The sequence below is a fragment of the Pyrus communis genome, chromosome 10, assembly GCF_041283825.1.
Source record: "Pyrus communis isolate YQ-2024b chromosome 10, ASM4128382v1, whole genome shotgun sequence".
NCBI lineage: Eukaryota > Viridiplantae > Streptophyta > Magnoliopsida > Rosales > Rosaceae > Pyrus > Pyrus communis.
In genome coordinates, this window is record NC_142574.1 from 16,421,481 (window position 1) to 16,447,533 (window position 26,053).

Genomic DNA, 26,053 nt, shown 5'->3' on the forward strand with positions numbered 1-26,053 from the left:
TCCAGAGGGTTTCCTCTTCCACTTGTTGAATTTGGGGTTTTCATAAAACTTATTAGTTTCAAAATGTTTATTTTTGGATTTGCATTTATTATATTTGGGATAAGATTTACCTGAGTACTTGTTGGAGTACTTATGATAAACCTGAGATTTGTTCTTCTTGTTGGAAGGAGCAATAGGAGGTAATCCATATTGTTCACAGAACGTTCCTAGCTCATACTTAGCGATAGATTTGTCTTTATTAACTTGTTTTGAAATTTTCATATCGATACACATTTTCAAGCCTTCTGGATAATATTAATTATATTTCCATAAGTAAGGGTATGATATGGTATAATACCTTCTTCGTTAACTAAGACACTTTTGATTTTGTGTGCAAAAAGGTTTGGTAATCCGTTTATAATTTTTTCTTTCCAAAAAGGTTGATTACTGTCTTCTCTGAGCATGACTCTAGACATGAACACATCTTTGTACCATCTAAAGTCACTTAGAGTTGGACATCTCAGATTGCTGAGTTGATCATGTATCCTGGAGGTAACATTACTAGGTATTTATATGAAATGTCTCTATTATTGTGAAAAGCAATGTATTGACTGCATCTGGGACTCCTTGTCCAATTTGCTCGTCAAAGATTGGTATTCCTTCTTCATCTTTTTTAAAAGTATTTTTTATTTCATTTCTGGATTGTTCAGTGAGATGTTTCTCCCACCAGGAATGGAGCATTCCTGTAAATCCAGTGACCAAAAGGTCGACAACTTGTGTTTGGCTGAGATTATGATTGGTAATATAGTTATTAGCAACCATAGAGATATGTTGAAGTTTGTTTAGGAGTTCTTGTTTTGACAACCCATCTATATTCCATTCATAGAGTTTATTAGAAGAGACTGATAATTGATTTTGGATATTTCTTTCCTCGAACTGGATATCCGGCAGTGTTAGCCTCGGATACCAATTTTTGGTAAGGGATGTTAGGTTGACTCTTTTGTTGGTAATCTTTTTGAGTTCAAGATTTTGAAAAGCTTGTTCAACTTTTCGAATAGAATCTGAATCATCATCTAACTCAGACGAGGATGAAGATATTTTTGATTGGGATTGACTAGAAGGATATTTTAAGGCATGAACTATCTTTTCTTGTTTCAATTCTGTTAACATTTGATCAATTTTCTAACTCGTGGAGAGAGTTTTTAAAGCTATTGCTTTTGAAGAAGATTCTAGGAAGTTAACCAGGGGTTTTTCCATTATTAACAATTTTGGTTGAGAAAGTTTGTCAATTTTAGTTTCAATTTTATCTAACTGTTTTCCAATGGTATGGAGACTCTGGTTAGTAAAATTGTTTTGTTCGATGATTGGTTTTACTCCTGCATCTTCCTTAGGAAGCTTGAAAGGAGTAGCTGGGATTTGCTTATTAGCAGTTGTGATAAGAATTGTTTCTTATGGTGGATGACTAGAAGAGACAATAGTTTTGTCTTCTTTAAGCCAATTTTCTTTAGTTATTACTTCCAATTTCTTTTCAGATTCGTAATACTTTTCAACATAATCAAAGAAAAGTACTTCAAATCTATGGGTTTGCATAAATTCTTTCCATTTTTTATGGATTTCTAATTTTTCTTCTGTTGTATATTTATTTCTGAAAATATTCCTTCTTGGAATATTCTGTTCAGCTTCAATATCAGCATTGAGCTTTTTTCTATTTGGTTTAAAAGGTTTATTTAGAACTAAAAGTTGATGATGAATCTGACCTGCGTCAAAATCAGATTCTGTAGGAGAAGTTTGTTCTCCCTGATCTTGGGTTTAGGGTTGGTAAACCGGATGTGTAACCTGAGAGGTTGCTTCTACTGATTTTAGCTTGATGTTGATTAAGTCATTTATTAATTCTTGCTGGGTGACAGACGAACTGGAAGCTACGGCCTTTAATTTTCTGTAAATATTTTTACTTGAAACCTTGGGGATGTTCCAATCTCCAAAGTCGACACTATCATCAATTTGAAAATCAAGTTTTTGTTCTTCATTAACAATATCTTGTATAACACCTAAATTGGATCTAGAGTTAGTGCTAGCCATTGAATTAGATCTAAATAATCCACTCATGAAATTCACAAATCAAGCAAACAAAATACAGAAAACTTATACTCATTCACCTTCCTCACGTATTCGCTAAATCCTTTCCCCGCTCATGCGCTCTGCTCATGTCTCTACTTGGGACTTATTGTTTGGACCACGTCTTACTATTTGATTGGAGAGTTTAAACAAACAAATTAGAGGACTGAGAGATAAGATAAACTGTAATTTGGAGGATAACCAGGGCAATTTTAAAACAAACATTGTTTTGATACCAAATGAGGTGGAATATCTAATGATAATAACGATGAGGGCAATTGAACCAAGGGCAATGATGATTAGAATTGAATGAATTGTTAATTGAATAATTGGAAACTTAATGTGGAGGATAACCAGGATTAAATATGCCATGAAACCAGCTGTTATAAATGAATAAAAAGAATTGTACAAATGATTGATCTATGTTTACCTTGAACTTGAGATACTTGATGAACTGACCGTGTGTAAGAATTTAATGCCATTCAAAATTAGTTGTTATGAAAAATATTCTTCATAATGAAAATAATGAATTCAAAGTAATGATGCAGATATAAATTGAAAATAAGTTTTATTGCAAAACTTACATTGGGACTTACAATTAATTTACTGACGATTGAGTCAACAAATAAAAAAATGACTGATGAAAATGATATTGGTGCATGCAGGCATCCTTGACATTTGAAAATTAAAAGTGTTTACAATTTTGATTCCTTTGGGTACAGTGTGAACTCAAAGAAAGTTTTTATTGAGAAATTGTGGAAATTCCAGACTCCTTTTTATTTTTTTATTTTTTATTTTTTATTTTTTATTTTTTATTATTATTATTATTATTATTATTATTATTATTATTATTTATCTTCTTTCGGAGTCCACTTCTTATAGACTTGGAAAAAGGTCTTGGATGACTTGCTTTTACTATTGATGAATGATGACTTGCTTTCACTATTGATGAACAATGAAATTTGTTGAAATAATTGCTACTTTAACTGTAGAATATGGATGATTGAATGACTCCAAATTTTGTCAGAATCATTGGTGGGAACGTACTGGCTGACTGAATAATTTCATGCTTTGTCGGAGTTATTGGTGCGAATATTGTCTGAACACTTCACATGGTGAGTTTGGAAAGATTACCGAATTTTCACATGGTAATTGTTCTAGTGTTCACATGGTGATTTGACATGATGACTGAAGTTTTCACATGAGCTTATGCAAGTGGGTCCTAGTAATCGACCCACTTAGTTGACTGTGTTTTTTGACTCGTTGACTTTGCTGGTTACTGTGAGGACGCATCTGAAGATTCGGAGTTTGAAACTTCTTCTTCTTCTTTAGTGTGGAGCATTACTGCTTCTGTAAGTAATTGTTGTGCTAAATTTTTGAGCTGAGTGATTTTATTCTTATTTGAGCCTAATGATTTGGAAGATTTGACTGTTTCTTTGAGGGATGAGGATGGACTAATGTCTGATAATGACTGTTCCGGGATGACTATTAGTGCTGGTTATGCCGGAATAACTGGAGATGGAGTAATGGGAAATCCAGTGAGGACCTAATTAACGGTCTTTTGATGATTGAATTTATCCCACCACTTGACTGATCTGATTCTGTAGACTTCACCTGTTTCGACTTCATAATTCCACTTCATAATTGCCCTTGGTTCAATTGCCCTCATCGTTATTATCATTAGATATTCCGCCCCATTTGGTATCAGAGCCAAGTGAGTAGTAATTAAGTTATCATCTTTATAATCACTGCATTATGTTCATCATTCAAGTTCTCATTTATAGTTGATCTTATTTGTTAACTTTCTAAGTAGGATTATTTGTTCTCAACCCAAACAGTAAGGGCATGTTCCAAACAATAAGTCCATAGGATTGGCATGAGCGGATTGCATGAACGAAGAGAGAGTTTAGCAAATACGCGAGGAAGGTAAAGCAGTAAGATTTCTGTATATTGAAAACCTACATTTTGAGCATTATTAGTGGATTATTTAGATCTAATTCAATGGCCAACACTAACTCCAGATCCAGTTTAAGCAAAATTCCAGACATAGTAAATGAAGAACAAAAATTAGAATTTCAAATAGATGACAGTGTCAACTTTGGAGATTGGAATATCCCTAAGGTTTCTAGTAAAAACATTTACAAAAAGAAATGGCCAGTAGCCTTTTTTAGAAGTGAACATCACGTTAAAACAGTTGAAAAAGCTTATGCTCTTAGTAAAGAACATGAAACTTGTCAGTTATTCACACCAGAACAAATCAAAACTCATAGAAAAGATGGTTACAATTACATTCACATAGGTCTTGTCCAAATAGCAGTCAAAGCCTTAACAAGAAAAGGCCTCAATACCTCTATTTTGTTATGCCTCCGAGATGCAAGATTCATTGACTTCAGTGATAGTATTCTTGGGATGATAAAGTCAAGTCTTTACAACAGGCCAATTTATTTTGATTGTTTCCCAGATCTCACAATAAGTCTTTCAGATCCCCATATGCTGAAAGCACTCACATTAAACATAAAAACTTCAGGGTACTAAGTCCTTGAAGGAGCCCAACCATTAGCTTTAATTTTTAAAGTCTACTACAAAGTCACAGGAACAAACATGAATTTCCAAGCCTTAGTTAAAAGTTCTAGAGACCACACACTCTTGATACAAACCAACCAAGAAAACGCAAACATCAAAATACCCATAACTATCAAATGGTCAGATATCAGTCTACCTTCAGATTGGTGTTTGATTAATGAAAGTAAACCAGTAAGCATACGAAATAGCTTAGTAAACCTAGACAACATAGAACAGTATTTTAACGAAATAGTTAAAATCAACTTTAACCCTCTAGCCAAAAAATCTAGTGTCCACTTACACGGATTAGCCCAGTCACACAAATCTTTAGAACCAAGTAGGAATTCTTTTTGTGGATCCACATCAGCCGATATGGTGGGTTGAGATCAAGATTTAATTAATTCCTTAGTTAATAGATCAAATGTTACAAGAATTAAAACAAGAAAAAATAGTCAATGTCTTGCGTCATCCAGAAGAATCTCAAGCAGAAACAACTTCTCCATTATGGGATTCAGAAGGTGAAAATGAAACGAGTTCAAATGGAAAAGTAGAAGAAGCTTTTCAAAATCTTGAACTAAAATGAATTACAAACAAAAAAAGTCAACCTGACAACTCTTACCAAAAATTGGTATCCAAGGCCAACACCTCCGGATATTCAATTTGAGGAAAGAAACATCCAAAATCAATTCTGAGTCTTAGTTGATAAACTCTATGAATGGAACATAGATGGATTATCAGAATAAGAACTTTTGAACAAATTACAACACATCTCCATGGTTGCTAATAGTTATATTACCAATCATAACCTCAGTCAAACCCAAGTTGTCAAACTTTTGGTCACCGGATTTACAGGAATGCTCCATTCCTGGTGGAAAAATCATCTTACTAAACAATCCAGAAATGAAATAAAAAACGCAGTCAAAAGAAAGGAAGAAGGAACACCTATTTTCGATGAACGTATCGGAATAGGAGTCCTAAATGCAGTCAACACATTACTTTTCACTATCATAGAACATTTCATAGGGACACCTAGTAATGTCACCTCTAGGACTCATACTTGATTATGTCAACCTTCCTGGCCTTGGGTTTGAAGCTAGGCATATCCTTAGATTTTAGAGATTTTCTCTATCTTTTCGACTTGATCACCATTAAGGTGAAACTAGTTTCTTTAAACCTAGGTATCGCAAGAAATTCTTGTCATTAGATCCGTCGAGAGCTAGAGATTGGAAGAACCGCTCTCTTCTGATTTCAGGGAATTGGAAGGTTACCAAGCCATTTCAACTGTCTATCCCTTCTAACTTTGAGGTAATACTCGATGACGATCTCGACTCATATGAGTCTCATTGTCTTCTGAAGGTATTATCTCATTCTTGGTATATCTTATCATTCCTGTAAGCTTTAACCATACCGTTGTTTTCAGATGGCTGCACTTTAGAAGGAAAAATCAGACAGACTAGATGCCAGGTTGGAATCCCTTAGCTTTAATTAGTAGCAGGTCAGGGATTGCTAAGCTAAACTTCACGAATATGAGGAAGAGATCACATATTTAAAGAGAGCTTGAGTTGCTGCGACGTTTGAAGTGCATCGTGCGAAGGAAGAGTTGGCCGCGGTAAAACTAGTGAGGGCCACTAAGCGTGAGATGAACATGGAACATATACGTAAGGAGATGGCTTCTAGCTTCAGATTTGGTTAGGTGCAAAGCTAGCAGCGTCCTGAACATCGATTTGTAACCGATCAGATGTGTACGATAACCACATGGGGATTTAGCTTGGTTGATATGAGTGGTACAAGGGTTTGTCACTAATAGCGCACCCATTTCGGGTTTAGGCTTTGAAGGCTTTCTATCTGGTCCTCATTTTGGCGCTCAATAGTTGATGTGATCACGCGAACTATTCTCATGGGCTAAAAGCCCATTTATGTTTGTACTTATGTTGTCCATACTTTTACTTATTTCATCTATTATATCTTAGTATAATTTTTGCTTGTAAGTTGAGCCTTCGCCCTTCCGTTGCCCATGCCTTTTCTCACCGTTCCTTTTGGTATTCAGCTTTAAATAAATGAGGGCAATATATTTTATCCTTAAATTTGAGTTTTTATACAAGGGATTAACTTATCCCAGTAAGATGTGATCATCTTAGATTTTTAATTCTTGTTTCTAGTAACCTTGAAATGTCTCTATATAAGTAGGTAGTACCTGAGTCTCATAGCTAACAATCGGAATATGAAACTCCATTTCTGGCTTTGTGCTAATGTTCCCCAAAAAGGGAGCTCTCCTACACAAAGGGGTTCCAAGGGCTTTAAGAATGTTATCGAGTTATGTTCTAGTTCTTTTTCTCGTTCGCCAAGGAGGGCTTTTCACTCTTTTGAAATTCCTAACACCTTTCGTGAGTCCACGTACCGATCTTAAGCAAGGTCAGGTGATGCAAAATGGGCTCTTGACTCAGTTGTCGATGGAAGGATTTCTCCGAGGATGACTTATGCAACTCGGGCTCTTGACTTTGTTGCTGATAGAAGGGTATCTCTGGGGAGGATTTATGCAACTCAGGCTCCTGACTCTATCGCTCATTTTCTAGACCCTTATGCAAGGGATGAAGTGGATCCTTCTCGTGCACCTCCCCCTCACCACTTGCGTTGCCCTCGATGTTTTGACTACTCTCTATTATTGGATGAATGTGAAATTCTGAAGGGATACTTGCAGCATGGCGAACACCAAGTGGATCGTCTCAAAGGGAAATTAATGGTTGCTGATCATACTGTGTCCGCTGCTCACTCAAATGGCATACATGATGGTTTCAAACAAGACCTACGCTATTTCAACTCCAAGGTTAAGGCGACATTGCCTTCTATAAACCCATCCCGTTATATTAGATTTAATCTTTCTTGTAATAAGTTGGGCCTTTAGGTCCAACTGCTATTAGAATATCTAGTAGTGATGTTGCCCTTATTTTCACCCTCTACTAGGATGACCAGATGACTAGTAAGTTTATTTCTTCTTTCATTCTCATCTTTTATTGGATTATGTATCCAACGTCCAAGAGGTTTTCCTCTTGTTAATAAAAGATATTCCCTTATACGGCTGGGAAAAATAATGTCCCACTGCTTGAGCTTTTATTTTTGCACACATAATGCCTTTTTTTCCTCTGCAAAATCACGACATGTTCGAGGAGGAAAATCGTTCTTTGCAAAAATTTATTAATTCACCCTTTTGTTATCATTCTTAAACCATTCGACCTTGAATTCTTCTCTTAATCGGGTCTTTACCCATTAGATCTTGGATTTTTTATCTTGGTTGGGTCTTCACCAATTTGACCTTGAATTTTTTACCTTAATTGGGTCTTCACCCTTTCGATCTTGGGTTTTCTTTTCCTACTTGATCTTAGGTTTTCGATCCTTATTGGGTCTTTGCCCATTCGATCTTGGGTTTTCGATCTTGATTCGATCCTCAATCCTTAGCCTCATATTTTTGGCCTAGGGTGTTTGGCTCTCAATCTTTGGTTTATGCTCTCAGCCTTAGACTTTAGTCGAAGATTTGAACGAAGTGCAAACTTTATTTATAATACAATAATGAGATGTTAATAGACATCTAGGGATATGCCCCTTGACATGCAATGAAGACAAAAAGGGATTCACCCTTCAACATTGTTGGAAACAGAAATTTAAATACGAAAAACATAAACATGGAAAGCTAAATGTGGTACTTTCTCAAACGAATTACGTTCCAAGGGCACGACACATACCGACCTATTTCAACATGCCTGAGTTTATAAGCTCATTTTCCAAAGGTTTGGGTCACCTCATATGGTCATTCCCATATGCGTCCAAGCTTTCCTGCATTCAAAATTTTCATGTTTTCCATAACCTTTCTCAATACCCATTCACCTATCTTGAACCTTTTTGACTTGACCTGTTTGTTGAAGTAAGTGGCAACTTGGTTATGGTAGTTCGCAAGTCATGGTGTGACAATCTCTGGCTGTTCCTTAACTAAGTCGAGGTTATGGCCTAGCTGCTGATCGTTCTTGCCATTTTCCACAACTAATGTTCTAATCATAGGTAGACTGACTTCTGTGGGGATAACCGCTTCAGTGCCATAAGCGAGAGAGAATGGGCTTTCACCTGTTGGCTTTTGTTTTGTGTTGCAATAAGCCTACAATACATTGGGGAGTTCTTAGTGCAATTTTCCTTTGCACTGTTCTAACTTTTTCTTAAAGTAATTGAAAATTGTTCGATTTGTCTTATCCGCTTGGCCATTGCCCTAGGGATAACTTCTGGAAGAGAATTGTAATGTGATATCTTATAATGTGATACCTTTCTCTATACAATAACTTCTAAATATTCGATTATTGAATTGTGTCCTATTATCTGTTATAATCGCCCTTGTTATGCCGAACTGGCATATAATGTTCCGCCATACAAATCTTACAACGTCATCTTGTGTAACAGAAATGTACGCTTCTGCTTCTACCCACTTAGTGAAGTAGTTTGTGGCGAGAAGGACAAACCTGTTATTCCGGATGTCCTCGGCAATGGGCCTACAATGTCCATGCCTCACTTTGCGAATGGCCAGGGTCATACGATTGGATTGAGTTATTCGTCGGGTTGTTTAATAACCAAGGCATACTTCTGGCACTTATCACACCTCCTTACATACTACTCCGTGTCTCAAGCCATGTACAACCAGAAGTAGCCTTGAGTTAATGCTCTATGTGCTAAGCTTCTTCTTCCGGAGTGATTCCTACACATTCCTTCATGTAATTCTCTCAGGACCCATTCTGATTGCCTTGAATTTAAGCACCTGAGGTAAGGTCCTGCGAAGGACCTTATATAAAGCATGTCGTTGACTATTGCATATCTTATTACTTTCATTCCGAGCTTTCTTGCTTTTACCTGATTTTATGGCTGGATTCCTTTCATCAGGTAGTTTACGATTGGCATCACCCAATAATCTTCATCTTTAACTTGAGCTCGCTCTATCTGCATCACATCTGGTTCCACTATCCTAATTCTCGGAGAGTGCAAACATTCTACTTTGGTTACCCGTAGGTTCTCTTGCGCAGCTGACGCAGCACACTCTAGCTGGTCTACTATCTCGTTCATCTTTTTAGGTATCTGCTTCAGTTTAAAATATTGAATCTATTCGCCAACCCTAACTAGATGCTAGTATGCCTCCATCCTCGTATCTTTAGTCGTGTACTCTTCAGTTGTTTGGGCGACTATGAGTTGTGAATCACTATGCATGGTAACATGACTTATCTTTAATTGTTTTGCAAGTTAGAGGCCTAATATCAGGGCTTCGTATTCCGCCACATTATTTGATGTAGGAAAATCCAACTGGACTAAACACTTTAGGTCTACCCCTTCAAGGGAAATTAAAATGATCCCTGCCCCCGTTCCTGCTTGTTTGGACGACCCATCCACATACATCTCCCACTTGGTTTCGCTAGGGTCAACTTCCATAATTTCCTCGCATTCACCCTGCAAACTTTCACAAGGATAACACTCTATAAGGAAGTCAGCAATTACTTGACCTTTGACTGCACTCCAGGGCCGATACTTTATGTTGAAAGAACTAAATTCGATGTCCCACTTTGCAATTCTTCCTGATAGGTCTAGTTTAGATAAAATAGCCCTGATCGGTTGATTAGTTAACACCATAATGGTGTGTGCCTCGAAGTACTGATGAAGCTTATTCTTTGTGGTTACTAAGGCCAACACCAACTTCTCAGTGGGTAAATACCTATTTTTTGCATTAATTAAACTTTTGCTCACGTGAAATATGGGTTGCTAAACCACACCTTCCTCTCTGAATAACGTAGCACTTACTGCCTCTTTGCTTACGGCCAAATACATGCACAACAGCTCCCCTTGTTTGGGAATAGTCAACAACAATGGGCTTGTGAGATACTTCTTCAACCGTTCGAAAGCGTCCTTTTGCTCATGCCCCCACACATCTCATTTTTGGTTTCGTATGTCTAGAAAAAAAGTTTGCATCGGTCAAATGATCATGAGATGAAGCGTCTAAAGGAAGCAATTCGCCCAGTTAATAGTTGGATGTCTATAGGTGTTAATGGATCCGGCATGTTGCACAAGGCTTCAACTTTCGCTGGTTTTGGTTCAATTCCTCGTTTGTTCACTATGTGCCCTAAGAATTGACCAGATGATACACTGAATGCACATGCACATTTTGCTGGGTTAAGCCGCATGCGATATATTCTTAATGCGTCGAAAATGTTGTGTACACGATCGATGTGTTGATACCTTTCGATGCTTTTGACGACCATATCATCAATGTACATCTCCATTGTATTTCCAATTTGATTTTTAAACATCTTGTTCACTAACCTTTGATAAGTCTAGCCATTGTTCTTAAGTCTGAAAGACATTATACTGTAACAATACAATCTGCGCTCAGTGATAAAAGCAGTTTTTTCTTGATCTTCAATCGTAATAAGAATTTGGTTATAACCGGAATAAGAATCTAAGAAAGACAAAGTGTACCCGGTCGTAGCATCCACTGTTTGGTCAATTTAGATTGGTGTAATCCACACACACAGGCCTTCTATTTCTTGCCCACCATGTCGACGTTCGAAACCCAAGTTGGGCATCAGACATCATGAATGAATCCAACTTCAAAGAGTTTCTCACCTGTTGTGCTGATAATCTGATTTCGTTCTGGTGTAAATTTCCTATACTTTTGCTGGTGTGGAGGACAACTTATATGAACGCTCAGCTGGTGACATGTCACCTCCAAGTCAATCCCCGACATATCCCTATGAGACCACGCAAAAACATCCATGTTGCACCTAAAAAATTTTAGCAACTCTTGAAATATGAATGCTTCACTAAGCTCCGTGAAACTTCTGATAGACTTTGGTTTCAGTTGTCTGAACCAAGTTAAAGATGATCCCGAAAGACTTGAGGGGAATAACTTGCATAGGAGGGCCTCGTCGTCTCCTTCAATTTTCATCTGCTGTTGGAAGTGGTAAATGTGCTCGACGAGGTTAGTTGTGCCTTCAAACAACTTGAACTTTGGTTGGGTGAACTTGTCAGGTTTCTTAGCTTTCAGGATGGCTTCTGTGAATAGCGATTTGCAGATTTGTATGGCTGCTTCTAAGGCAAGTTATGCTGAGGTCTGTGGCTTGTAACCCTTTACAATTTTTTTCAATTTGCTCTCACATATCGACGTCTTTTACCTTCTTCGATTCTTTTTCCTTGTGATCATCTTTGCCCTATTTTTTGTTACCTCAATGCGATTGCTGGATGACGCTCTATTGAAGTTGTCCTCTTTATCTTCTTCTTCTGCACGCTGTCTCTTGGTGCTAGTCACATCTTCCATTGCGTTTCTTGCATCGGCCTTTTTCAAAGCCTCTTTTGTTTTCTTTTTTGTTTCATGCAATTCCTTCGTTAGCTTTCTAAATTGTTCCATGACAAGACTGGGTTCACTGTTTTGGGATTGAGACCTCACGTGCACTGATTGAGTCCTTACATCTCTGGAAGGATTCAGAACTTCTAGTGTGGATCCAGTCATGTTTGTAACTTGATTTTATTTCGTTCCCATAGACGGCGCCAACTGTTGGAGTGAAATTTCTTACACAAGGAAATACCTCCACAGATTCGTTGACCGTAATCCTCACGCTCACCGAATCCTTCGTAAGAGGCGTCCACGAACGGTCTTTCTCTGGAGCCATGTCTAGGCGGGGGAATTCGTAAGAGATACTCTGATGCTCAAGTCAGTTAATTGAATTTATGTTCTCCAGTCTAGGGTTTTGTTTGTGTATCTTGGTTTTTGACTCATCTCTATATTTATAAGACTACGATGCTTAGAGAACAAGTACCACGACATGTCCTTCTCTCTCTCTTCCTTAGTGGTCCTCCATAGTGGAGGTGGTTATCTACCTCTTTCTCCCTTTTCTGAACTCTTCGTGCAACGTCTGACACGTTTCCCTTCCCATGCACGAATGAGAATGAGTTAGCATGTTTCTTCTTGTCTTGCACAACATCATCTCTTTGGATGGTTGGTATTGGCCCATGAGTTGAAACCGGATTTTATCCTCCCACAGCACCCGAGGTCTCAAGTTTGATTATTCATTCTCCCACTATCGGTTGTATTAAAAACACTGTTATAAAAATCCTCGCCTAGGCACTAGGTGGTTGGCCATCCCCCCGTTTAGTCCTTAGGCATTTGAAAATTAAGAAAGTGCGCTTAGACCCAGTTAGGCGTCCGCCAAGGCGTTTGCCTAGACACCTGCCTAAGTTGCAACTCTTACTTAGACAAAAAATCGATAACTTTTATTTTTGCATTTTATTTTGTCAATAAAATGTAAGAAACTTATTGAATACTTGGATAAACACTCATTATATGCTTGCTCCCCATGTTTATATTATGTTCTAATACTTTATAATTTATATATCATTTTATTTTTCAATTTATAACCCAATACAATTATGTGTTTTTTTTTTTAAAGAATAAATAGGCACACTTATTTATACAATACATAATAAATTTATTTAAATCTACCTAGTCCGACCAGGCCCCCACCTAGCCTTTGCCTAAGTATCTAGGCACTAAGCCCCAGCCCGCCGCCCGACTAGGTTCTACCGTATTTTAGAATCTTGATTAAAAATAAAATTAAAAATTAGGAAAGTGTGTAAAGAAATAAGGCAGAGAAACCATCCAACTTTTCCATTGCAACATATTTTCCATTACACAGCTACCATTTACAGTATCTGTGAACTCAAAATACAACAAAACTGTACATCCATATACGGCTACAGCAAACCAAATGAAAAATGAAGCTGTTGTAATCTTCTGTACTGTGATCGGGACCAACTCATGGGGTTAGGCATGCTAGCAACTTTCCGCAGACTTGCCGTAGCTCGACCAAAGGATTTGTCAGAGTTATACTCGACAGTGTCGATCTTGCTTCTACTAATCATGGTGATATACTTTCTAAGATTGCATCATCACTAGCCATTAGATACCCCATTAGCTTTGCACTTGCCATCTTTTCCTGAAGAACAACATACGTCTTCCGCTCAGTATTCGAGGATCATTAATATTTAATACCAAGGCATAAAGACATTAACTAATAAATTAAAGGGTTTTTATTTTATTTTATTTTATTTTATTTATAATTACAAATGATCCCTGAAATTGACCCTCACTATCAAGATGATCCCTGAAATTGAAAATCAGTCAATATAGTTCCTGAAAATAGGTGTCGCAAATCAATGTGGTCTTTCCGTCACAATTCTGTTAAAAATTCTATTAAGTGATGATGTGACACATAAATGAGTCCCATAAGTAATTTTTTTTTCTCACAAATGATCCTTGAAATTGACAAACGACATCAAAATGGTCCCTGGAATAGACCTGCAACATCAAAATGGTTCTTGAAATTCAAAATCGATCAAGTAGTCTAGCAAGTAAGTGTCCCAAATCAATGTAGTTATTCCGTCACTGTTTTGTCAAAAATTATGTTATGCGTTGATGTGACACATAAATGGATCACACAAGTCTCTAATTATATTAAAAAAAATTACAAATAGGTTTAATAATTTAATAGTTAATAAAAAATTGTGAACCCAAAAACCCAGTCCTGCAATCACCTCAATTCCCAGTCCACATTCCTCTACCTCCTTCGCTGTCTATTCTATAAAAAAAAATCTCAATACACCCATCTTTACACACTCCGACACTCTTCACCGAATTGAACCTGGATTGAGATCACATTTGGTGACGGTTTGGCTGATTGACAACAACTTCTAGGACATCACTGTTAACATTTAGGCGATCAACATACTCACAACCTTAATTTTGGAGGGCGTGTTTGGCACTTCCCTGGTGGTTTGGTGACTCAAAGAACGGCGAGGTTTGCCTTGAGATAATGAGGTTATAATCGAGGTGCATCTATTGTTGGTTGAAAACTATTCCCAAACCCCCTCTTAGGTCTTGGTTAAGCCTTGTGCGTTTGAGAATTTAAGGAAGGGATCTCTCTTTGGAGTAGGTCCTATAAGAAAAAAAAATTCTATTGTGCAAAAAGGTATTTAGAAAACTTTTTTAATTAATTATTAAAATTTACAAAATTGTGGCGGAAGAATCATATTGATTTGCAACATCTATTTTCAAGGACTACTTTCATCGATTTTGAATTTTAGGGACCATCTTGATGGTGTGAGTCAATTTCAAGGACTATTTTGTAATAAGAACCCGTAAGTCTTGTGGTGGCCCATTTATGTGCCACATCAGTACTTAATGGAATTTTTAACAAAATTATGATGGATTGATCACATTGATTTGCGACACCTATTTTTAGGAACTATATTGATTGATTTTCAATTTCAGTGAACATCTTGATGGTGATGGTAAATTTCAGAGACCATTTGTGTTAAAAACCCTTGAATTAAAATTGTGTCCGATACCTTCTCCGACCCTTTTCTAAGTGCTTTTAATGACACTTCAAGGAGATGATCAGTTGAGTAAGGAAGAACTGTGGATTTCAAATGGTACACCGATGAAAAGAGAACCTCAATGCAAGCAGCTCGGATCTTCGGGGAGGTACGTTGGCGGCGGAAGGAGGAAAACGGAGAAGAGGAGTGATTTGTTGTGTTTCTTAAGCAAATGTGAGGACAAAGACAATTCTCTTTTGAGCCACTTCCTCCCGCGCTAATTACCCTAAGTTCCTCCGAGTGCTACTGCACAAGGGACCTAGCTAGGGTTGCAATGAGAGGTTTGATGGAGATGGATGATCAGGTATAATTCAATCAAATATTCTTTATTTGGAATTTGTAATTTGATTATAATGCGATCAAGTAAAAAAATTAAATAATCTTATTGTTAGGCTTTTTATATTAGCATTCCACAAAACGTTGAATGCATTGGGAAATTTGGAAAAATAACCAAAATTAGAACTTTATATAGAATTATAGCCACCTTTTTAAATTTATGATAATTATAACCAAAATCTAATATAAAAGTACTAATACACCCTTATGATTAAAACTTTTTACTAAACAAATCCAAAGAAATTCAAAACCTCACTTCAGCAACCTAGACAATTCCAACCCTCTCAAAAAGCTCAAAAACTCAACCAATTTTTGATGAGAAGTTTTATTAAGCTCTTGGTTATTTTTCCATCTGATATTAACAGTTACTTTTCTAAATTTTTCAAAAATCCCAATCTTTGTCATCTTCTTCCCATCCCAGCAAAACCCAGAGTTTGGAGCCTCACGCAATGTTACAATTTGTTTTTCGAAGACAATCATATCATTTATTCAAGGTAACCACTAAGCAGTAAGCTCTCCCCCTTTCTTTCCCTCTTGCATTTCTCTTTGTTGAAAATCAAATTGGATTTAAGTACACATTAAAATCAAATTGAGCTCTGATCTGTAACAAGACTTATAGAAAAAGGATTGTCCTTTCTGTAGATCAACTATTTGCGGAGTTGATTTCCAAAAGATAAGGTGTTGGAATCAGATAACACCAAAACGAGTTTTGTGGTTACAGCTCTATTCTTTGCAATGGTGGGTGTAATTGCTTCCCTCATTGTCAAAATGGTATATTAGTTTTTTTATATCAACTTTTGGTTCTAATTATAATAAAATTAAAAGGATGGTTATAATTCTATATGGGGTCCAAATTTCCCGAATGCATCCTACATTAAAATTTAATATTAAATGACTTATGTACCCTATTATGCAATGACAATTTTGAACCTATTAGGTTAAAAAAAATAAAAAATTTCTAAATACACCCCCAAATTACTTTTAGCGTATTATTTATCTTCTTCAACTATCAAAACCCCTCCCACCCTCATTGTTCAACCAAACCCTAACCAATGAAACTACAGACATGTTGATTGAGAAAAAATATTTTTGACGAATGGAATATGAAATCGATGTTTCGAAAACTTCACATGAGGTAAGAATTCGTATTTTTCATTGTTTTAGTGATTTCAACGACGTCAATAATTATTTAATCCTACTTTTGCTGCATTATTTAAGCTTCTACGTTCGTATTCGTCTTTTAGGGATCACATGGATTATATGAACAATTAAACACCTAAAATTACCACTAAATATTAAAAGCAGACGCATATGGGTTTCAATGGTGGAATTGCAAACAAACTCACATATGCCTTAAATCTTAGGCTGCATCTTTTGTCAAAATTCCAATCGGCATTTTTTTGTCCAAATTAAAAGTTTTATTGATTAAAGCATAAGACGATGCCTCCCTTTACCAATTAAAGCATAAGACTAATATTGATATTGAGTTGTATGATTCTTAGCAAATAATTAAGGTGTATGATTCTTAGTAAATAAATGAGGATTTGATACAAATTTTTGGTGTATTTAAACAGGATAGCATACAAGGCAATACCTTTACAGGGGACATTAAGGTTGCAACAAGTGTCGTCGATTACACAAATGCATTTAATACTGACGAGGTAACTATTTTTAGTATATTATTAAACCCTTACAAATGGTTAGACTTTATTTCTTGTATTCTATACTTTTTTTGGTCCTTCAATTATAATTAGATTTCCAAAGTCTTTAATCTATCAAGGATTCTGTAACTAGACTCATTACTCAATGTGCATTTGTGAATTTCATGGAAACTCTTGCATTCTTTTATGCAGCATAGTGCATTAGGTTCATAATAAGGAACATCATATAGGTTGGAATCTGAGCATGTCTGCAAACATTTTGTTAGTGGAAAATGACAATGATTCTGTATGTACAGGTGTTCTAAAGTAAAAATGATTTGCTTGATTGGACTCACACACAAGAAAAATGGAATAATATGGTTATTGTCATCAATGGGTCTGATGCAGGAGGGTTGACTAAAGGAGGAAGAGAGCTCGAATAACATTTGCTTATGAGAGACATGGCGAGTATCAATCCATATTGAGGAAGTCTGATATTAATGACCAAAATTCTAATGCAAATAATAATAAGAAGAAAAAACCCAAGAATACTTGTACTAAAAAAATGCAGATGCCCGTTTATGTTGAAAGGAGTAAACATTGGAGAAGGAGATGAATGGAAATTTGAGGTTGAGTGTGGGGTGTATAACCATAGTTATTTATAGTGTCTTGAATGGCATAGAGTCACGCATCAATATACGAGACAATTCCCTGAGGCAATAAGGCAACACATTACTATTGCGATTGATGTCCTTGGAGATGATAATTGTGGATATGGAGTCATAGCTGAGGTAATGGGATTTGGTCAAGATTTATGGCCAATGGCACATAAGGACCTATTGACAGAAGTACGTGGTTGCCCATTCCTATATGAGCAAGCTTTTGGTTGGAAAGAGAGGCGTGCTAAGATTGACCCAACACTTGACTATTTTGAAGATTCATATGCACCGGAACTCTATTGGATGAACATGCCATATATGGGCCATTTTATAGCTTCATGTTGTGTAGTGGTGATTTTTTTATTCTGTTTGCAATGTCTCTCATTCCTACCTTTATATGTATTAGGAGATGAGGCCACTAATCTTCCTGACATTGCTATTGGTTAGTCAATGATAGTCACTTTATACAGGTACTAACAGTTGACTTACTTTTTTTGCAACATGAAATGTTGTTTTTGAAAACTAATAGACTCCTTTTGTTTTGTACTACTACCTTTGGCACTAGCACATCCCATGCCACCGGTTGCACAAAATTGGCATACTCTTGTAGTAAATAAGCTCGACACCTTTACGCCAACTACCAAGATAGTGTGGAACGATTTAAGCTATTACTAGGTCTAAATAATGTAACCACCAGCTAAATGATATGCCTTGATTTAGAAACTGAACTGAAACATATTGAGTGCCAGCGAGAGTACATTTTAAAAAATAAGGCTTTTTTTGACACGCCCCAACCTTGATATTGCCCGAATACTAGGATAGACACGTGCTGACCGACACCTGAGGGTGATCAAAGCCATTAATTGATACAAAAGCTAAGAATAAGAAATAAATAAGGGTTATGAATTGAAATACAATGAATTAACAATTTAGAAACATGTTCAAAGCATACAGCTAATTAGAATACTAAAAGAAATAATATAAAATTGAATGAATAAAGGAATGGGTCCTACACCGAGACGACTCGAAGATGTCGATGTTGAAGTGCCTTGACGTCGGGATTGTATGCCTCGATTCTAAGACTTGAATGGGGGCGCAAAACAAAGGTGAATGGACCAAGTTTATATACATACATAATACAAAAACAGTTGTGAACATACTAACCCCCAAGTTTTAATAATGAAAACTACTAGCATAATAAGTGATAGGTTTACTGAAAACCCTAGCATGCCAAAAACATCTCAAAAGACATATCGCGGAAAAACATCACGAAAATCAAAATATCAATCATCTCACAGATCGTCTCGTAAGTGTGGTGTGCTGCTAGTAAGATCACTAAATAAATATAACTCTCGACCCTATGCCAGTACCATGGTCTTTGTGCTCGTAGCCAGAGATTACCAACTCCTGGCCCAATGCCTGCTCCGTGTCCCTCAGCTCGTAGCTAGGGATTATTTCTCCCAGCCTAACTGCCAACACCAGATCCTCGCCCCAGGCGGCATAGTGTCCACTAGGTATGCACAAATAGTTACGCCTCTCATAAATAACCACTTCATAAAGTCATCCATCGTCTATACTATAAAGAGGGGTTTCTAAAACATGTTCTAGCATCCTATCGTCATCCATCAGATAGTCTAACAGTTCATGGTTTTTATAGAAAATACGATATATTAAAATATAGCTCAATATAGGCCAACAATTAATTCCTTACAAAATAACGAGACGATAATCAACATTTCGATAAACATGCTTAACATAAAATCAATCCATAAACTCGTAAGGCATGCTTTTCATTTATGCAATTAAACTATGAAATCATGTAATTTTAGAAGGGGTCCACTCACATTACTCAGCTGCCGAAGAGCCACGCAATTAACGAAGACGGAAACGCCACAATTAATTGCCCCTAAGCACATAAAGGGTACATTTAGTCAAACTCTACTCAAACGACTTATTTTGGAGAAATAGACATCGAAAACGTGTTTAGGACGATGAAATTAGCCTAGGAAGGTCTCGGATGAAGACTCGAAAAAATCAATGAAAAGTCAACGTTGACCGTTGACCGGTTAAGTAAAAGTCAATGCTTACCGTTGACCGAGTCAAAGGGTCTTGGGCTTAAGGTTTGGATCTGGATTAGGGCTTAGGTCCTAAAGCCCAAGGGTTTAGGGTTTTGCTACACAGGCCGAAGGCCCTAGTTTTCCCAAGGCCCGAAGGCCTGTTCTGAAAGGGTTTAGGGGGATCGGGCTCAAGCCCTTAATAGAAAATGGCCCAAAGGGCCCTAATTGGTTTAAAACAATTTAACTAAAATTAAAATAAAAAGGAAATGGCTTTGGGTTGGGCTCAGCAGGAAAGGCCTAAAGGCCTTGGGTTTGGTGGGTCACCAAGTTCCAAGGAAGGAGAAGGTCGGATTTCGGCCAGAGAATTCCCAAGCTCCGATGGAGCTCAAAACTCAACCAAAATATGTCATTCAATATACCAAATTGAAGCCCCAAAGGTACGAAATCGAAATATACCCTTGGTTCCCGTCATCGTGGCAGGAGTTGGTCGGAAAACGGCCTGGAATCCACGGGTATCCGCTGGAAACTGGGTAAGATACAAATGGATATAACTTCTTCAATACTCAACAAAATTGGGTGAAACAAAAAGGAAAGTTGTAGTACTCGACGAGATGAAGAGATTGATACCTTGCACGCGGGCCAATTCGCCATGGTTTGGCCGGAAATTGCCTCGAAAGGGGTGGTGCTCACCGAAAAACTGAGAAAGTATCCCCGAACTGGTTCTTCTTGGTTTTGACGTCCAAACCAAGTACAAAGGGGTTACTTTTCAACCAGTGACAAGGGAATGACGATCAAAAGGGTTTAGAACTTACCATCGTGATTGGAATTCGAGAAAAGACTTCGAAGCTCATCCTCCATACCGGAGCTCGGTAACTCTTTTGCCTTTGTCAAGTTTCAATGATGCCGGAAGGGAGCTCAAGGATGGTGGTGTTGTTTGTTGGTGAGAAAAGCCCTCGGAGAGAGCCGGAGATGGAGAGAGCCGAGAGGGAGAGAGAGTTAAGGGAGGGTGAGACAGAGAGTGACAGAGAGACAGCAAGAGTAAGAGAGACATGGAGATCAGGAAAAAAGAAAGAGAATAGGAGTTTGGTGTTTACCACGTGGCAGCGTGGGGGAGAAGAGAAATCGAGATAAAGGGTCCGGATTAGATTAGGATAAGGGACCAAAAAGAAATTTTCAAAAACCTTTTGGGGAAAAATATGAAATTTACAAAATAATTGGGGGTGGGGTGTAACATTTTTTAATGGTGATTTTCAATTAGGTAGTGGTTGTAGAATATAGTATGGCCATATTCTTCTGGGAGATCATGAACAGAATGCAGAGTGGGGCCAAAAGCCATGGCCCCCGAAGTCCTACTTAATCTCATAATTCAAGACTTAGCACTTATGAATCTTATAATTTAAAAGCCATGGCCCCCGAATTGATTGCAGAGTGAGTCAATGGCATTCATAAGTTGCTTTCTTGCACTATACTAAGATGCTTTATTGCAGATCAACTTGATTTGGACAAAATATGCACAAGAAAATGGATACAGCATGGTAGTTTTGAAATTATTATGATTATTATTATTATTATTATTATTATTGAAACGTTCAAATGAATCTAAACATTTTTCAAATCATTCAATTTGAAATCAAGTGGCAAACTAAACGTCCAAATGTTTATATTTAGTCCTTAAAATTAAAAATCAATGTTATAAGATTTGTGAAATGTGGGGTGTATAGAAAATGTGGGGTGTATATAGAAAATGTAAGGTGTATATTGAGAATGTGGGGTGTGAGGGTATTATGGGGAAGTACATGAAGTGTATTAAGATAATTTTTAATTGAAAAGTAAATGTGGGGTATATGAAATATGTGGAGTTCATGCAACAATTTATGAGATGTTAATATAATAAGCCTATTGGTTATAAGTATTTATTTATTTTTTTTAACATTGGAAGAGTTTTCAAATTTGACTTCCTACAATGAAAAAAGAAGTTAAATTGAATTGAAGCTGTTTGTAAGGTTGACATGTGAGAACGGTCCAAGTCTCAATTTGTCATTTTATATTAGGGAGAGAAGGGTCCAAATTGGATCAGTTTTACTCCAAAAGCATGACCAAACCAATTACAGTATAGTGATTAGATTTGGTTATATATAATACGATTAGTTTGGTTCAAGCCATATGGCCATAACATAATCGTTTTTTTATTTAACATATTTTTGAATTTTTAATCCCAATTGCGCAATATATATAACTTTTGCTAAATATTTTTAATTTTCTAGTACATTTAACCATCCTAAATTCAATAGAGAAATTTTATTTGAACTCATGCAACTTCTTTTTACACCTAACTTACTCTTTAAACCCTTGTTATTTTTAATTAAAGAATTAATATCTCTTTAAACCCAAAATTATTATCTAAACTACCCTCTCAAACCCAATTCAAAATGTAGATTTATTTTTACACCCATTTAGAAAATAAAATCTCAAACTAAATAATTTGATGAAGTTTCTACTTGTTTATGAATCTTCTTAAAACCTAACACTTTTAAATTTTCTTGTTTTCTTGATATTCATCTCCCCGTGATTTTATTTGCATGTAGGAATAATAGATTTTCTTGAGCAATAGAAGATACTTCAAAGGTTGTGTTTTTAAGGAAACTCGAGATCAAAAATCTTTTCGGTCCTTTAGGGCTGGCTTGGTATTGCTGTGCTTTGAAAAAAAACTGATTCTGCTGTGCTGTGAGAATAAGTAGCTGTGAAATAAAGTAATAGAGTGTTTGGTAAACTTTTTTGTAAAAGTGCTTTTGGAAAGCCATATTATAGTATTTGGTAAACTTTTCTGTAAAACAACTGTGACTGTGTGAAATGACCAAAAAGAGTATAATACTAGATGTGCCATTAATTTAATTTTCTTAACAAATAAAGGTGAATTACTAAATATACTTTATTTTTAAAAGAAATACATTTATAAACTTTTTCTTAAACATATAATCCAACGTTTAATAAAAAATCATAATCCAACATTTAACAAGAAATCATAATCCAACATTTATGCCGCTTCACGTTTTCAGCTTTTTTTCAAAGCTCATTTTTGCTGCTTCACGTTTTCAGTTTTTTTTACTCAAAACTGTGAAAATAAGCTGTTTTAAATTGTTTACCAAACACATTTTTGAGCTCAACTTTTTTTTATACTCACTTTTTATAAAAACAGCTGAGTACCAAACCGGTACTTAGTCCCTTGTCTCCTCCTAGTTTTTAGCTCTTTAGTGACAGAGCTTTTTGAAAATTTTCTCCGAATTTTCCTACCAATTGCTTCACTGCATCTTATTTAAGTTCAAATTTCCAACTGGAGCCTTTTTACAGCACTATGGCATCTCCTATGTGTGCATCTTATTTGATCTTTTTCATATAATCTTCATAGTAAAACAAAGGCCTCAATTTTCATGGGCTAACAACTTATTCATGAAAGGTCAGAGAGCACGGTAAATAATGCTTGTTTAATATGGGAGGACAAACTAGCATGTCAACAAATTGTAATGCCAAAAGAAACAGTTTTTTCTTTCTAATATGACAAACAATTTATTAATACTTCTACCCATAGAAAGGGTTTAGCATCCAAGAAATTTGGTGTCTGCAACATCTATTAGGGTTTGAGTCGGGTCGGAATGAACGTAGGATAAACAAGAAGTGATGGTAGGTTTAATTATACGGTGTGGGTTTATTGATAAATTTAAGTTTTATTATTAATTTCATATTGTACTTGGTGGTAAGCCACTAAGAGTAGCACATGTGCAAAATAAAGTAGTACTATAAAAACAAACATGTAAGTGATCGGTCCGGTTTGGTTGAGGATCATTTACGAAAAATAAAAACGTCAAAACGAAACTAAATTGGCCATCGAAGCTTGCATCAGCTATATTGATGCCTACGCATTTTTTTGCTAAGAATTGATGCCCACCCTTTATTGATATGCTAACTAAGTGCTAATTTGGAATTGCCGTGCTCTTTTAAAAATTTGATTTTGTTGTACTTTATGAATAATTAATTGTAAAATAAAGCGGTTGGACGTTTAATAAATTGTCTTTTAAAAGTATATTGAGTATGAAAAGTATTGTAAAAGCATTTTATATAAAAAAAAAGGTAATATATAATGAAAAAAAATAACTTGCGAGTGAGGGTGGTGGCGATGACAGCGATGACAAGGGCAGTGGTGTAGGTAGTGGCAGAGGCAATAGTTATGGCATCAACAAAGGTGGAGGTATGATGGTGGTGCTAATAGTGAAGTGTGGTGGTTGGGGTATAAAGGTAACAATGGTGGTAAGGGCGGCGATAGTTGTCAATTATGGTTGTGATGGAGGTGTTGGCAAGTATGGATATGGTGGTGATGGTGGTGGTGGTGGCAACGATGATGGCAACGGTACTGGCAACAATAGTGATGGCAATGGTGGTGGTGGCGATTGTGATGGCTGTGGTGGCGGCAACGGGGGCGATGGTGGTGGTGGTAGAAACAGGTGTTTCCACGACTCTACCGCCCAGTCAATTCTGTTCCTGATAAGCTCATATTTATATAAATTTTACATCAAATTCACTTGTCTTTTCTTAGTTAATTCCTTATATTTTTGAGCTATTTACTTTGTTTTTGTGTTTTGTAGAATTTGTCAAGTAAAGAAAAGAAAAATAACACAAGTGGAATTTTAAGTAACAAATTCGTCAAACCTGCCAGTGCAGGTCAGCTGACTTTGGAAGTAAGTTTCGGACAGTTCAGAATGAGCCTTATATGCTTAGAAATCTACGGATGTCTATTTTCTGGAACATTTCGTGGATTGTTAATATCATTTTTCTAGAAGAAGTTATGGCCGTTTTAACACTGAAAGGTTCCCAAGAGGCTGAGCAGTTTGTAACTGACAAGAAAGCATTGAAAGCAATAAATCCAATAAAACTAGCAGCCAAGAACAAGCCAGCTGACACCTATTCAAATATCAGAGGAAATAGAAAATTAAGTGGGAGTAATGGGCATAAAGGCTGCCCAAAGAGTTACAATTGTTTTAGCATTTCCTCTCACTTATTGTCGTCACTAAATGGCTGTTAGTGGGTTGAGTTATGAAAAAAAAAAACTGTGGCAGCAGAAAAGAAGAAAAGGGTTGCAGGTTGCAGCGGCAAAGAGTGAAAAAAAAGGTGGAAAAACAGGAAGGAAAGCAAGGAAAAAAGGCAAGGCTGCTGCGTTGGGGAAGGAAGGAAAGGAAGGAGGAAATCTTGGCATTCTCTTCTTTCAGTTTTATCTTCTCAAACTCATGTCTTTCTTTTGGTTTTAATTTGAGAATTATGTGTAACTAATTTTTAGTAGTTAATGGGTGTTTTGAAGCCCCGAATATGATTGCAAGTTTGTTATGACATCTCGTTTGAATTACTTTTATGAATGGATGAAAATTGGTTCACTACTTGTCTCATTGATGAATTCTTTATGTGTTTTCTACGGATGCATACTTAGTAAGCATATCTAGGATTCTAATGCTATGAATATGTGTGTGCCTGCCCTTGTCGAATGAGGACCTACATATGTTCTAGAGTAGTACTTGTTAATTGTGATTAACATGTGAATCAATTTCTAGGATACGTAAGACAACGCTAGTACTTACGATGCCTTGTGATGACTCAAACTCTTTTCGTTCTTAATGATTTCTACTTGTTAAATCTATGAACACACCATTCTAGATTGCATGTTAGGGACTAAGTTAAGTTGAAAACGTCATTCTCTTAACATACTACATAAGAAAGAGTAATAGGTTGAGTTCTAACATTGAGCCAACCTGAGCATCTTCATCTGAAAATGAAAGGAATTTGAATGAAACATAACATGTTTGCATGATTATTTGGTGGTGGATAGCAATTCCCCTAACTCGTTTGTCTAAATTTGCAAACTACTTAAAATCTGTTTTTGTCCTGTTTTTGTTTGATTTAATTTAAATATCAAATCAACTCCAAAAATCCTAAAAATTTGTGTGAGTGTAGCTCTGTGTGTATAGTGTCTTCATATAAAATTTCGTAGACTTTAGATAAGTGTAAGCCAGTCTAATAATTATTTTTCGGTGGCAGGTCAGTAGGGATAGCAACACAGTTTTTGTGACATTTTAAGTAGTTAGATAAAACAATCCTTTGCGGGAAAGATCCTTATTTTCATATGCTACAATTGACAAATCTTAGAGTTAATAAGGAAAATCAATAGGACATTGGTGTGCTACATTGTGGTGTGCATTTAATTCTATCAAATTTTTGG

General features: G+C 36.4%; 1 long non-coding RNA gene across 2 annotated transcripts; it reads right to left on the reverse strand.

Annotated features, from left to right (window-relative positions):
* Positions 1-18,435: 18,435 nt before the first annotated feature.
* Positions 18,436-20,804, reverse strand: LOC148693600 (uncharacterized). 2 transcript variants are annotated; one of them, XR_015951994.1, is made up of 4 exons: positions 20,422-20,804; positions 20,251-20,320; positions 19,582-19,643; positions 18,436-19,247 (listed from the first exon to the last, which is right to left on the reverse strand). It is a non-coding gene; the product is annotated as an uncharacterized LOC148693600 (long non-coding RNA). The 2 variants fall into 2 exon arrangements; XR_015951993.1 differs by having other exon boundaries at positions 18,436-19,643.
* Positions 20,805-26,053: the final 5,249 nt, after the last annotated feature.